Source organism: Ursus arctos, unplaced genomic scaffold (genome assembly GCF_023065955.2).
Source record: "Ursus arctos isolate Adak ecotype North America unplaced genomic scaffold, UrsArc2.0 scaffold_15, whole genome shotgun sequence".
Classification (NCBI taxonomy): domain Eukaryota; kingdom Metazoa; phylum Chordata; class Mammalia; order Carnivora; family Ursidae; genus Ursus; species Ursus arctos.
In genome coordinates, this window is record NW_026622819.1 from 25,004,466 (window position 1) to 25,018,377 (window position 13,912).

Below are 13,912 nucleotides of genomic sequence, written 5' to 3' on the forward strand. Positions count from 1 at the left end.
TCAGTCATCACTTTAATCCTGTGGGCTAACCTTACCTTTCAACCAGTCCCTTTATTTTTGATAAGTTTAGCCAGAATTGGTTTCTGTTACCCACAACCACTGATGTAACCGCTTATACGAGTGAAGTCTGGTAAAAAGATTCAGTGATGATGCCAGGAAGTTTTGTCTGGGGTTAAAAAAAAGAACGTTTGGCACTTATTGGGGCTTGTCATCTGGCTATTCATTCTACAAACACTCTTGGAAGAAACTGGGGGGCCTAGTGACTTGAACATCACGGAGCTGGTTCTCTCACTTATCAGTTGTGTATGTAACCTTGAGCACATTCCTTATACTCTCCAAGCCTGTTTCCTCATAGGTAAGCTGGGGATAATAATGGTCAATACCACATGGAATTGTTGTGACGATTAAATGAGATTAGATACATAAAGCTTATAGTAAAGTCTTAAAATAGGAAGTGTTACGATTACAACTTTGATGTGTTTTATGAGACAGTCCATGAGCTACATGCTGGGGATGCAAAGGTAGTAAGAGAAAAGAATTAAGTGCACCCATATCTTTCTTGGAAAAAACATTGACTTTGAAGAAGTACACTGGTAATCTGCCTCAGGTGGAAAGCAAGGGAATGCTTAATTAAAAGTCGAGTGAGAATGGGAAGAGAAGAGAAATTAGCCAAAGAATGGCAGATTGGGGATTTTAGAGTGAATAGTGATGAAATATGATGCAGCCTACGTACAGGTAGGGGACAGTTGTTCCCTGTGTTTTCTTTCTGGAGTTCTACATGGGATGGTGGAATTCAGGGACAACTTCCAGGTTATAATTTATATTATACTCAGAAAGCAGACTCTTGAAACAGGATTTTGAGATTGGGTTGCATACCTAGTCAAGAAGCACAGAGATCATGTGCTTAGTAGGGGTGAGGGAGAATGGGGCATGGATAATTCATGACGCAGAGCGGCGGCACGACTCCTCAAATGATCACGGCATGATAGTGAGAAGCCAGGTGGTGCGCCGGAGGGCCAGGCACGGGGAGATCAAGTGGCTGTGGGACTTGATTGCTATAGTGATAGTCATGTTTGTAAGGATCGTGGAGACACCTGGCTTCTTCTGAGAACACTAGATAGTCCAAGGGAAATGAAAAGCTTTAAAGATATACTTAAGAATGCACATAGGGAACCAGAAGGCCTCCAAGACAGCTTGGAGGGAATCCTTCCTTCTTTATAACTACAGGGTTGATATGGCTGAGGGGTAAAGGGTACAGAGGGTAAAACCTGCTAGGCTTCTTACCCTAGGGTAAGGGCACTGGTGGGGTTGGAATGTGAGGCATGGCTGGTTTGAAGACATTTGAGCAGATATGGACAAGGCTGAGAACTTTGAATCTGTACGTTCCCCTTACCTCCCTTGCCAGCAGAGGAAACCCCAGCCCTCTCTGAGGAAACAGGCCTTCCTCCCCCAAAAAGCCTTTTATACCTGGCAATTGTGTCCCAAACTGGTGTCACCACTCATTGCCTCCAGGCCCCTAACAAGAATTGAACCAACAGAGCCCTGATGGAGAGGCACAAAGGCTGGTCTGGGAAGAGAGGGTTTATACATAGCTCCAAGATGTCACTGATCTGAGTTGGCAAGAGTCTGGGAGCAACTGTGAGAGTGGGTTCTAACGCTGTTAGACCAAAAAGGACACTATGTGAGGCTCTTTTGGTCTGAATTATTAGCATTGGAGCACTCTTCTGGGATTCTAGATTTGATGTGCTGGCTTTTAGCGTGCTCAGTTGGCTGACCCAAATCTGGACTCAGCAGCCATGGTGTGGTGGGTTGTATTTTCTGAATGGTTTGACATATACATCCCACCCCATATGCTCAGTCCTGGGGCTAAGTTAGTCTCTTGCTCTCTATCATAGTGCAGTTTCGAGGAACAGCAGTCATTTTGCTATCCCATAGTGGATGGAATTACGCTAATGGGACATGGTGGTGAGGAGGTAGCAAACCGCTTTGATGTCTTACCAAAAAACAAGTATGCCTTAGGGTGAAAAAGGAACCCTAAGGAAAGTTTAGGGCTTTGGCATCTTGGTGAGTTTCTAGAGCCCAGTGATGTTAACATTTTGGGATATTCCTTCTAAAGTGAAAGACATGTTGTTGCACCTTGCCTGGCTCACCACTAAGAATGAGGTACAATTCTTGGTGAGCTGCTTTGGATTTTGGATGCATATACCCCACTTGGGCATGCTGCTTTGACCCACTTATTGGGCAACCCATAGGATACCAGTTTCGAATAGGGTCTAGAAGAAGAAAAGGTTGTGCAGCAGGTCTGGGCTGAGGGCCCAGCTGCCCTGCCACATGAGCTTTATGACCCAGCAGAACCAGCGGTAGGAGAGAATTTCTTTGGGAAAAGAAACTCCAATAGAATAAAAATAAATACGATTTTTATTTTCTCATTTTTATAAAAGAATACATGCTTAGTATGCAAGTTTAAAATATGCAAGTAAGGAAAAAGAAGAAAATAAATCAACTATAACCCCACAGCCCATATAACTGTGGGTCCTATCTTGGTGCATATCCTCCCACTGTTTTTTTTTTCCCCCAATGCATGTAAATACTAACCTTTTTCTTAAGAAGAACAGATTATATAGCACATAGAATTCTATAACTTACATTTTCCGTTAAGTATGTTAAAAGCCCTACCTTATTCTTCAGGAACATAATTTAAAATAACTGTTTCATGGTTCGTTGCATGGATATCTCATGATTTACTTAATTTCTTAGCTGTGGAGAGTTAGATTGTTTTCAATTTTTAGCTATTATGACAGGTTTTGCTGACCAAAATATTTTAATTTTTATTCTATTAAACTGAACCACAACCTATAAAAGAAAGAAAACCATTACCTGAAAAGTAATATATCTTTAAATTAAAAAAGTGAAAAAAATACACATATATTTTAAATTGGGGAGGAGGAAGATAAAGCATGCATCTGTCCTTACAATAATGTAAAACTTTCTGAACGTAATGCTTTTGTGATTTAGGTGATCAGTTTCATATCCCACCAGCTTTAAGCAACGTCTGGGATAGAATTACAAGTCAAACCCACAGCCTGTAGAGATTTCCTCGTTTTTTTCCATTGTAGTTGATAAACATCAAATAGCAGTTCTACCATGACATTTTGGTTTGGGTTAATGCTGCCAAAGAACGACTTGCCTAAGAGTGGCCTTCTGTATTAATCGTGATTTCTAGTTTCTGTATTTTAGACGTTTGACTTCTTGCCCCTTCAGGGCTACTTGGTTCCTAGAGAGTGCCAACCACTCCCTGATGAGCGTCTTTTTCATACGCGTATTAACCCAATCAAAGTCTGACTTCTCAGCCACTTCCTTTACTTAACCCACATACCAAACCACCGTTTCCTCTGCCCTAAATCAGGTACTGGGCAGCTGGAGACCACCCCTAGAGCTTCGAGCCCTGCAAAATTATTCAAACGAGTCAATCTTCAACCTGTTCAAACTTGTCTGTCCTGCCTTACCCATTCCTTCCCCGAGAATAAAGGCTCTGTCTGGGTCATCCTATCTTTGCTCTTTCTGCCTCCTCATGCTTTCCCGCACCCCGTGTGGGGTGGTGGGCCCCTCTCTTGGGAAATGCAAGGACTGAACTCTTCTTTCAAAGGTAGTTGTTCCTGCGTCTGTCACTGCACCACCCTTGATGAAAACAAATCCCAGGTACATCTTAGAACACCTCCCTTCTCTTCTTAACCAGAAACATTCTAAAGCTGCCTGGGGTCCCAATTCTGTGTCCTTCCTTAGCCTTTCCTGGTTTATGGCCACATCCACATGGGGCTGGTGTGCATCTAGCGTTTTTGGATTGCCTGAGCCCCAAAGTTCTGTACACTGTGTGGACAGAGGTCCCCCCCCCATAATACAGAATGCCCTTTGGGTATTACAATTTGTTTTTTTTTTATTTTTCTGGTTTTATTATTATTTTTTTAACTGGATCTTTGTGGTTTTTCTTTGTTCAAAAGAAGAAAATAATCCATTATTTTGCTTCATAATCTTTGAATAGCTGCATGAAACAAGAGGACCCCTGGATTTTCTATGACGAAAATATGTCTACAGCAAATGTAAATTTTACCCACTGTGAATCTTTCCCCAAAAGCTGGTAATTGGACTTATAAAAGATGTCAACCAAAGCCTCCATTTGACTTCCATAGCTCTGGCAGCTTAAACATAACTCCCACTGAGAAACAGAAAAGGGCCTGCTCACAATGAGACTAGGAAGCACAGAGACCTCTAAGAAAACACATGATTCTCCAGGAAAGTATAAATCAAACAGAAATAGAACCTGGGGCTTATGTACATTTTAAAAAGACATTTTTTTCCTCTGCAAAATAAGCTTGGTAGATTTTTTTTTTTTTTAAAAATGACTTACTTGATAAAATGCTGAATTTAGAAAATTCAAACATTAAATGCTCACTGGGTAGCATGTCTACAGACTTCAGGCTCAGGACAAAAATCGCGGAGGTTCTTAATAACACAATATACGATAACACAAAAAGACATATCATACTGAGGAATGATCGAGTCGCAATGCCTGAATTCTTGGCTTGGCTTCACTTAGTGGCAGTGGGTATTCCCTTCACTTTCCAGACCCTCCTTCATCCGTGAAATGCAAGGATTGGACTGGCTATATTCTTCCAATTCTAAAATTCTAACATTAATAATTTTCTTGGGATTCTTTCTATGACGATTCCAAGCACATTTTTATATTTAAATTAGAAAACCCTCTGGTAGAGACCTTTCCTCTTAATTTATTAGCAGCACCAAACACTTCTGATATATGTAAAAATATAGATGCATGCATTTACATTTTATAATGAAATGAAAAAAAAAGGGGCACCTGGGTGGCTCAGTCGGTTAAGCGTCTGCCTCTTGATCTGAGCTCAGGTGATGATCTCTGGGTCATGAGTTCAGGCCCTGAGTTGGGCTCCATGTTGGGTGTGGAGCCTACCTAAAAAAAAAAAAAAAAAAAAAAAGGAAAAGAAAAAAAGTAATGGCTAAAATGGAAAACTCTTTGACAATGATTTCTCGATGAAAGGTGGGTTGAAGGTGTTCAGCACAGTTGTGGAGTGGGGGAGCCCACCATGCTGGTAGACTCTGAATTGCTCTCCTCTGTAATAGTGACACTTGACACTGGCAAGCTCAGTCCTGGTTCTGGTTGAATCCAAACCCCTTGTTTGCCTGTGGAATACTCCTTAGGAATGTGGGCTTTCGGTTTAGATAACTGGGTTCGGATTCTGGCCCTGTCACGTGCTACCTGTGCTACTGCAGACAAATTACTCTGTTTTCTGAGGGTTCTGTTTCTTCGTCTCTAAAATGGAGCTGATAGTAATGCCTGCGTCAGAGGCTTACTGTGAAGTTCCAGGGAGCCGACGGCTGCAGGCACCTTGTTCTCCCTGAGCAAGTGCTCACAAAGTGCTTCCTCTTATGATGCCCTGTTGCCTTCTTGGATCTCAATTCCGTGCCCTTATGATCTTGTAGAATTAGGAATAGTAAAGAAAAAGTGAGATATGATTTATAAATAATATAAAGGAAGTTGGGGGGAAATAGAGCATCTAGTGTAAGAGAAAGATGAACTATTTCAGGAAGGTAGAAAATCGATCCTAATAGAGTTTACAAAGGCAGAGAAATTAACTTAAGAAATGACAGACAAAAAAAGAATAAATCAGTACCAGATTGGGAAGGAACAGGACATTTTGACTCTCATAAAGGTTTCATACCACAGACATTTTGATAAGCAGATGGCAAAGGGTGTGATTGTTATTTGGGTGATAACAGCAGAATACCACCAGTGGTTTCATAGCTTCTTCATAACCCTGGAGAATAAAATGAAGTAGATTCAAGGCCATTAGGTTTTTTCCTGCTTGGAGTTTGTCTTTATCTCCCTGTCTTTTAAGAGTTCAGCCCTTTGTAAAAGCACCCAGCTCATGTTACAAGTCTTTTTTTTTTTTCTTAAAGGTTTTATTTATTTATTTGTCAGAGAGAGAGAGCACAAAAGGAGGGGGAGCAGCAGGTAGAGGGAGAAGCAGGCTCCCCGCTGAGGAGGAAGCGGGACAGGGTACTGGGTCCCAGGACCCTGGGATCATGACCTGACCTGCAGGCAGACACAATGTTACAAGACTTGATGGGAGGAGATACCCACTTCCCACGTTGGAAGCCAGAGGGAACATTTTCTCTTTTCCAACCTGCACACCCAGCCAAGGGGAAGCTCTGGAACCGTGCTCTTGCAAAGTGGACACATCCCTCAGACTTTGGCTCGTCTGGGAAGGATACAGTGTGGTGTGTGCACTGGGCTCTTCTCCCTAGTCCTACCCTTCTGAGTTCTGTGATTGTCTGTTTCCTGGCTTGCTTGTGAGCTCTCCCTCCCCTCAATTCTTGGCACGTCCAGGAGCCTCCCAGTGAAATCCCTTTTTGCTGGAGATAACCTGTTTAGTTTTGTTCCCCCCAGAAACAGACTCTGGGGAAAGAGTGAAAGCAAGGAGTTTATTTGGCAGGTGGCAGGAATATTGGTTAGGAGAGTGGAGATGTGAGACAGAAAGAGAGACAGCTGATAAAAGCTGTATCATCGCAGCCACCACGGCGGGCTCCAGGAATGACCCCTCAGCGGAACTCTGCGAACTTGTGGGAACACGGATCTCTGCGTTATCTTGCTCATGTGCGTCAGGCACTGAGGGAGTTTGACACGGATTTCTGTGAGTCCGAGCCTCGGGGCTGCTCTGGTTTGCTCACTGTCCGATCCTGGCTGCCGTTAGCACAGGTAGGGCAGCCCGCTCCTGCCTTGGGACAGCGTTCGGTCAGAGATGCAGCTGCTGGCGGTTCCCCCAGGCTGCAGCACATGGATGGATGCAAGTGGGCTGCTGAGAGCATCTGCTGCAGAGCCAACCGGGTCCAGTTGCTGGAGAATCAGAACCGGGCCTGCCACAGGCCAGAAACAGAGCTGCAGGCAGGCCGGCCACTCCCGGGCAGTCACGCCAATATCACCTGCCTTGTGACATGTCCACGTCTTCCTCCAGCCAGGTACCCCTCCTTCCAGATTCCTGGACCTCGGCAAAAACAGGCCCGACAGCTGTATGCTGGCTGCCAGGGAGTGGGGAGAGGAAAGGCTCTCTTTGAGCTGATTTCCACAGTGGGAGGCAGAGCACTGAACCCCACCTCTGTTGTCCTAAGATGGGGAGCGGTGAGGGTTGGGAAGGCCATGGGGAAGGAGCCCTGACAGATACTCACTGCAGCCGTCACTTTGGCATCTCCATTTTCACCTTCAATAGCATCCCAAAATCACCTAGCCAAACAAGAAAATCACCTGCCTAACATGAAGCATTACTCTTCATGTAAGTAAAAATGCACTCACTTGTTCTCTTAAGGAACTAAAATCACATCGGTTATGTATGGTAAACAGCTCCTGCGTCAGGATTTCTCAATAGCATCTGTTCTTTCTCTCTTTTTTTTTTTTTTAATAATGATTTTTTATTATATTATGTTAGTCACCATACAGTACATCCCCGGTTTTCGATGTAAGGCTCGATGATTCATTAAGCATCTGTTCTTTCTCTAATTCTGTGGTGATCCCATCACAATATTCTTGCAGCTGGAGAGCAGAACAACGAAAGGATCAGGCCTAGTGTGTAATTAGAATACTAGTGCTCCAGAGGTAGTTGAATTCTCAAATTACAAAGTGTGCGACACCAAGGTCAGGGCCACGACTGGGAAAGAGTGGCGCTCTGTGACACGGGATGGGGAATCTGGGTCGATGCCTCAGAAAATCTCGAAGCCCCAGACTCCTCTGAGTGCCCCAAGTCTGAGAAAAGGGCATACGACTCCCTGTTACAAGCCATGCTCCCCGCTTGCTGGAAAACAGCACAGAAACGTCTGCCATGCAACACAATAGGAAGCCCCCTCGGGATCTCCCCGCATCTCTTCTGGCTGTCTGGCCAGTAAGCAGGGTGAAGTCACACGAAACCTCAGCTGTGGAAGTGCTGAGCCTGCTAAGGAAGGATGGGGGTTCTGGGGAAGGAACCGCAGGAACTTAGCAGTGTGTGCTGGCAGTGAATGGGAGGGTATGGATGGAACTGGATCCTGATGTTGCCAGTGGTGGGGAGGTTAGAACATAACAAAGGAGAGTTTATCATGGGACCTTTCTTCCATGATATGTGATTTAACACCTTTGGCAATGACCCTGGGAAATGATGGCTCTTGAAAGTCTGAAGCAAGGCAAGGCCCACACCAAGTGAAGTTGAAATTCTGGAATTGCTGTGTCAGAAGGTGGAAAATTAGGTCAGAAGGCTCTGAGAATAGGGCATGCTAGAGTGGACATATAACCTAAGGCCAGAGAGCCGCCCCAGCTGATTAACGTTCTGGGGCAAAGGGACAGTCCATTTATCAACATATTAAAGAACATTCTGTTGAGAGGGTGCCAGATACGCTGAGAGTCTCTTTGGTAGTTGTCCCTGGAGGACAGGGCTGATGACAAAACTGGGCTTCCTGATAACAAGGGGATAAGAGGACTCCAAAATGATAAAGACCAGCATGTTTTTACTCATCAGAAACAATGAGGTTACAAAATCAGAGTGTCATGGGGGTGGGCTGGGCCGATCTCTAAGAAGGTTACAGAGCTGGTTAATAGACGTGTTCCCTGGTAGAGAGACAGGTGGGCAGGCAGTAAGTATATTGCTTAATTTAAGCCATTGAGAGAAATCAAGGATGGATGATAAGAGGGCTGAATGCAGCCAGACCTAAGAGTCATGATCCTTTGCTAAGTTTTCAGACCTGAGCTGTTTTAAGACCCAGATACCCTGAGTTGAGGAGAGACCATGTCTCCAGAAGGAAGGATACTGCAAATAGATATGGTAATGATTCCTTTAGTCCTTTCCCAGGGAGACCCATGGCCATTTGCTTAGATAACCAATTACTGGGGAAAAGGGAATAACCAAACATTTCCAAACCTGTTGGACATAGAGTACAAGTGGACAGTGCTGTCTGAGAATCCAAGGCAGTTTTGTGGTCTGCTGTTATAGTGGGGGCAAATGGGAGGCCAGGAAATAGAGTCTTGACCCAGGTCTACTTCACAGTGGGTCAGGTGGTCTGTAAATTGGTATATGGCAGATCCTCTACATTGGCTCCTTGGCTTGAAAGATAAGAGCAGCACAGTGAGTATTCCTTGAAACTGCCCCAACCCAAGCAATATTACATCTTCGTGGGAAATAGCACAGGCTAATGTTACCCTAGAGGATGTAGGGGTAGTGGTCCTCTTGCATCCCTGTTTAATTTGCAGAATTGGCCCCTACGACATCTAGACTAATCTTGGAGGATTACACAAGATTACTCACACTCAGCCAGGTAATAGCTTGGACTGCAGCTGTTGTGCCAGATGTGGGCATCTAAACAAAACCTCAGGTGCGCAGATAGCAGTGGTGAATGAATGCTGGTGTGAATGAACACTGAAGAACAGTGAGGAATGTGTCCTTTTCCATTCCTGCCAGAGAGGAGATTAGAACAGCTCATATTTCACTAGGGGTGGACAATGGTATACATCTGTGGTCTGTAAATGTTCTTACCTTGAGTCTCTTCTCTTTCCACATGAAGTGGACTAAGTGTATGGCCCTGATTCTGCTCGTTGTGAATACTTGCCTTCACTGCTGTGTTTCGGGGCTTTTCCTATGGCACAGCAGCGGTCCATTTTCAGCCCTGCATACCGTCATCAGCTGGTCCTCAGGGACTCTCCTCCGTACTGCTTTGGGTGTGGGCTGAAAGAGGGGAACTTGATAAGCCCATCTAGAATGCATCCTCTGCATGATGCTAATGGATTTCTGTCACCTCAACTTTGTTTGACATTGGTCACCATAGTTTAATGTTGGAGAAACTCAAGCTGCTTGCCGTGTGCGCCGAATCCAGAATCTTGGGTGAAGTTACCTGTATCAGTCTAGGTTCAACCAGAGAGACAGAACCAGTGGGAGATATACATTAACAGATTTATTCCACGGAATTCGCTCATGTGATTGTGGGGGCTGTCAAGGCAAGTCCAAAGTTTATAAGGCGGTTTTTCAGAAATGGCAGGCTGGACTTCTTGAGTAAAACCCTTTTTTTTTTTTTTTTTTAAGATTTTAAAAAATTTATTGTCAGAGAGAGAGGGAGAGAACACAAGCAGGGAGCAGGGAAAGCAACAGGCAGAGGGAGAATCAGACTCCCTGCTGAGCAGGGAGCCCAATGCAGGACTCAATCCCAGGGTCCTCAGATCATGACCTGAGCAGAAGGCAGACACTTAACCAACTGAGCTACCCAGGCATCTCTTAAGTAGTTTTGATTTGTATTTCCCCAATGATGAGTGATGTTGAACATCTTTTCATGTGTCTGTTGGCCATCTGGATGTCTTCTTTGGAAAACTACAATGAGATATCACCTCATACCAGACAGAATGGGTAAAATGAACAATACAGGAAACAACAGGTGTTGGCGAGGATGAGGAGAAAGGGGAACCCTCTTACACTGTTGGTGGGAATGCAAACTGGTGCAACCACTCTGGAAAACAGTATGGAGGTTCCTCAAAAAGTTAAAAATAGAAATACCCTACAATCCAGTGATTGCACTACTAGATATTTACCCAAAATGTACCCCCCTAAAAGACTTCATTTTTAAGGGCAGTTTTAGGTTTACAGCAAAATGCAGTGGAAGGTATAGAGATTTCCCATATATTCCTGCCATCACACATGTATGGTCTCCCCCTAATTATCAATATCCCCTACCAGAATGGGACATGTATTATAACTGATGAACCTATACTGACATATCATAATCACCGTAAGTCCATGGTTTACGTTAGGATTCATTCTATGGGTTTGGACAAATGTATAATGACATGTATCTATCATTACAGTATCGGATGGATTATTTTCACTGCCCTGAACATCCTCCATGTTCAGTGTATTCATCTCTGTCCCTTCCCCAAACTCTGGCAACCAGTGATCTTTTTACTATCTCCATGATTTTGTCTTTGCAGAATGTCATATAGTTGGAATCATACAGCCTTTTCAGATTGATTTCTTTCACTTAGTAATATGCATTTAAGTTTTTCCCATGACTTGATAGCTCACTTATTTTTAGGCTGAATAATATTCCATTGTCTGATGTACCACAGTTGATTTATGCATTCATCTACTGAAGGACTTCTTTGTTGCTTCCAAGTTTTGGCAAATATGAATAAAGCTGCTATAAACATCCGTGTGCAGGTTTTGTGTGGGTATGTTTTCAATTCCTTTGGGCAAATACCAAGGAGCGTGATTGCTGGATCATATGGTAAGAGTATGTTTAGCTTTGTAAGAAGCAGCCAAACTGCCTTCCAACGTGGCTGCACCATTTTTCCATTCCCGTCAGCAGTGAATGAGAGTTCCTGTTGCTACACATCCTCACCAGCATTTGGTGTTGGTAGTGTTTCAGATTTTGGCCATTCTGATAGATGTGTTGTGGTTGAATCATTTTTTGACTGGAAAGTTTTTAGATCTTTCTATTACTTTTGAGTTATTTGCGAACTCTTTTGAATAAAAAGTTCACCAATATCACACCAAATAAACCCAAGTGTTATTTGGTACCAGGCAGGACACTTAGGATTTTACTTGTATTGTGTCATTAAAGATTTTATTTATTTATTTGAGAGAGGGCAAGAGAGAGTGAGAGAGCAAGAGAGCAGGGGGGAGGGGACGAGGCAGAGGGAGAGGTAGACTCCTCACTGTGCAGGGAGCCTGATACTATGTGGGGACTTGATGCCAGGACCCTGGGATCATGACCTGAGCCGAAGGCAGATGCTTAACCAACTGAGCCACCCAGGTGCGCCTGTATTGTCTCATTAAATACCACGAGATCAGTATTATTGTTACCCTCTTTCTTTTTCTTTTTTTTTTTTTTTTAAAGATTTTATTCATTTATTTGACAGAGATAGAGACAGCCAGCGAGAGGGAACACAAGCAGGGGGAGTGGGAGAGGAAGAAGCAGGCTCATAGCGGAGGAGCCTGATGTGGGGCTCGATCCCGTAACGCCGGGATCACGCCCTGAGCCGAAGGCAGACGCTTAACCGCTATGCCACCCAGGCGCCCCACCCTCTTTCATTTTTGAGGAAAGTGAGATTTAGGGAAATTGCCTAAATTCACTCAGATGGGAGTTCAATCTAGGTCTGTTTGGCTTTGAAGTTTATGGCTTTTTATTTTAAAATAGTTTAAGATTACAGAAAAATTGCAAAGATAGCTCAGAGCGTTCCTGTATTCCCAGTGCTATGGACTGAATGTTTGTATCCCAGAATTCATATGTTGAAGTTTAAACCCCAGTGTGATGATATTGGGAGGTGTGATGTTTGGGAGGTGATTAGGTCATGAGGGTGGAGCCCCAATCATGGGATTAGTGCCATTGTGAAAGAGACCCCAGAAAGCTCCCTCACCCCTTCCCACAATGTGAAAACACAAAGAGAAGATGGACCTCTATGAACTAGACACTGAATCTGCCAATACCTTGATCTTGGACTTCCAAGTCTCCAGAACTGTGAGAAATAAATGTTTTTGTTTAAGCCATCCAGTCTATGATATTTTTGTTATAGCCACCCGAATGGACTAACATACTCAGTTTCCCCTAATATTAACATCTTCTGTTACTGCGGTACATTTGCTGAAACTATGAGCTTAACATTGGTACATTACTATTAACTAAGCTCTAGACTTTATTCAGATTTCACCAGTTTTTCCACTAATGTCCTTTTTCTATCTCAGGACCCAATCCAGAATATTCTGAATTGCATTTAGCAAAGCTTGTCATTTTAACTATTTCATTGGATTGCTCTGTAGAGAAGTTTATAAATCTACAAAAAGGTATAAATTTCCATAATTGTTCTCTGAGTCTGGGTGACATAGCCTAATAATGGAATTGTTCAGGTCAAACATTTCTGTTTTTCTTAGAATATGCTAACCACTTTGATTTTCAGATATACTTTAATTTTTGTGCCTGATCTAAAAACTCAGATACTTTTCCTTAAAGTTTTTTGTAAAAGCTTTCAGTAACACTCTTAGTTTCTTAGTTTTCCAGAGAAACAATCTCCCAAGTAACCATGTTAGTGTTACTAGGAACTCTGCAGTCCTCTTGTCCTGATGACTTCCTTCCACAAGCCTTTAGTGTTCTCTTCATCTGTGTTCCTGTTGCTATCACCTGAGTCCTTCCAGGAAAAGATTATTTCACATCTGGACAAATATAAGAACCCTTAAAGGCTCTTCTAACCTCTAGACTCCCTTCAGTTCCAAGCCCATCTTTAATGTCAAGACCAGACTGACCTTTTAAAATCATTAGCTTCACCATATAGTCCCTCTGCCTTAAAAATCCTCAGGCTCTGCTTGATGATTTTAGGAGAAATATTCAAGCTCTAAAATGTTATTAAAAGTTTTCCCTATTCTTTTTCCATTCCATCTTCCTATGAACCCTTCACCTCAATAAGTCCATTCCTCTGAGACCAGCCAGCATACCGCTAACTGACTGGGAGTTCATGCTTGTGAGACTACCCTTATTTGGAATGTCCGTCGTCCTCTTTTCTGTGTCCAAATATTTTCCATCTTTTAAATAATGGTTCAAGGTTTATCTGATGGCTCTCCGGTGTGTAATGAGTAATTCTCTTCTCTTAGTAATTCGGAACCTCTCGTATTTATCAGTGTGTCCTAGTGAGGAGGGGAAGCTGATTTGTAGTTCTAATTACGTCCCCTCATGTGTCTTTTCATTTTCTTATTACCGCCAGCCACCTGTACACAGTCTCTGTCTAGGCAAGATTCTCTTGCCTTGTGCTCCCTGGGTACAACTGAAACAAGGACAGAGCTTTGAAAGACTTTCTGTAAAACAGAAAAAAAAAAAAAAAAGGAAAATA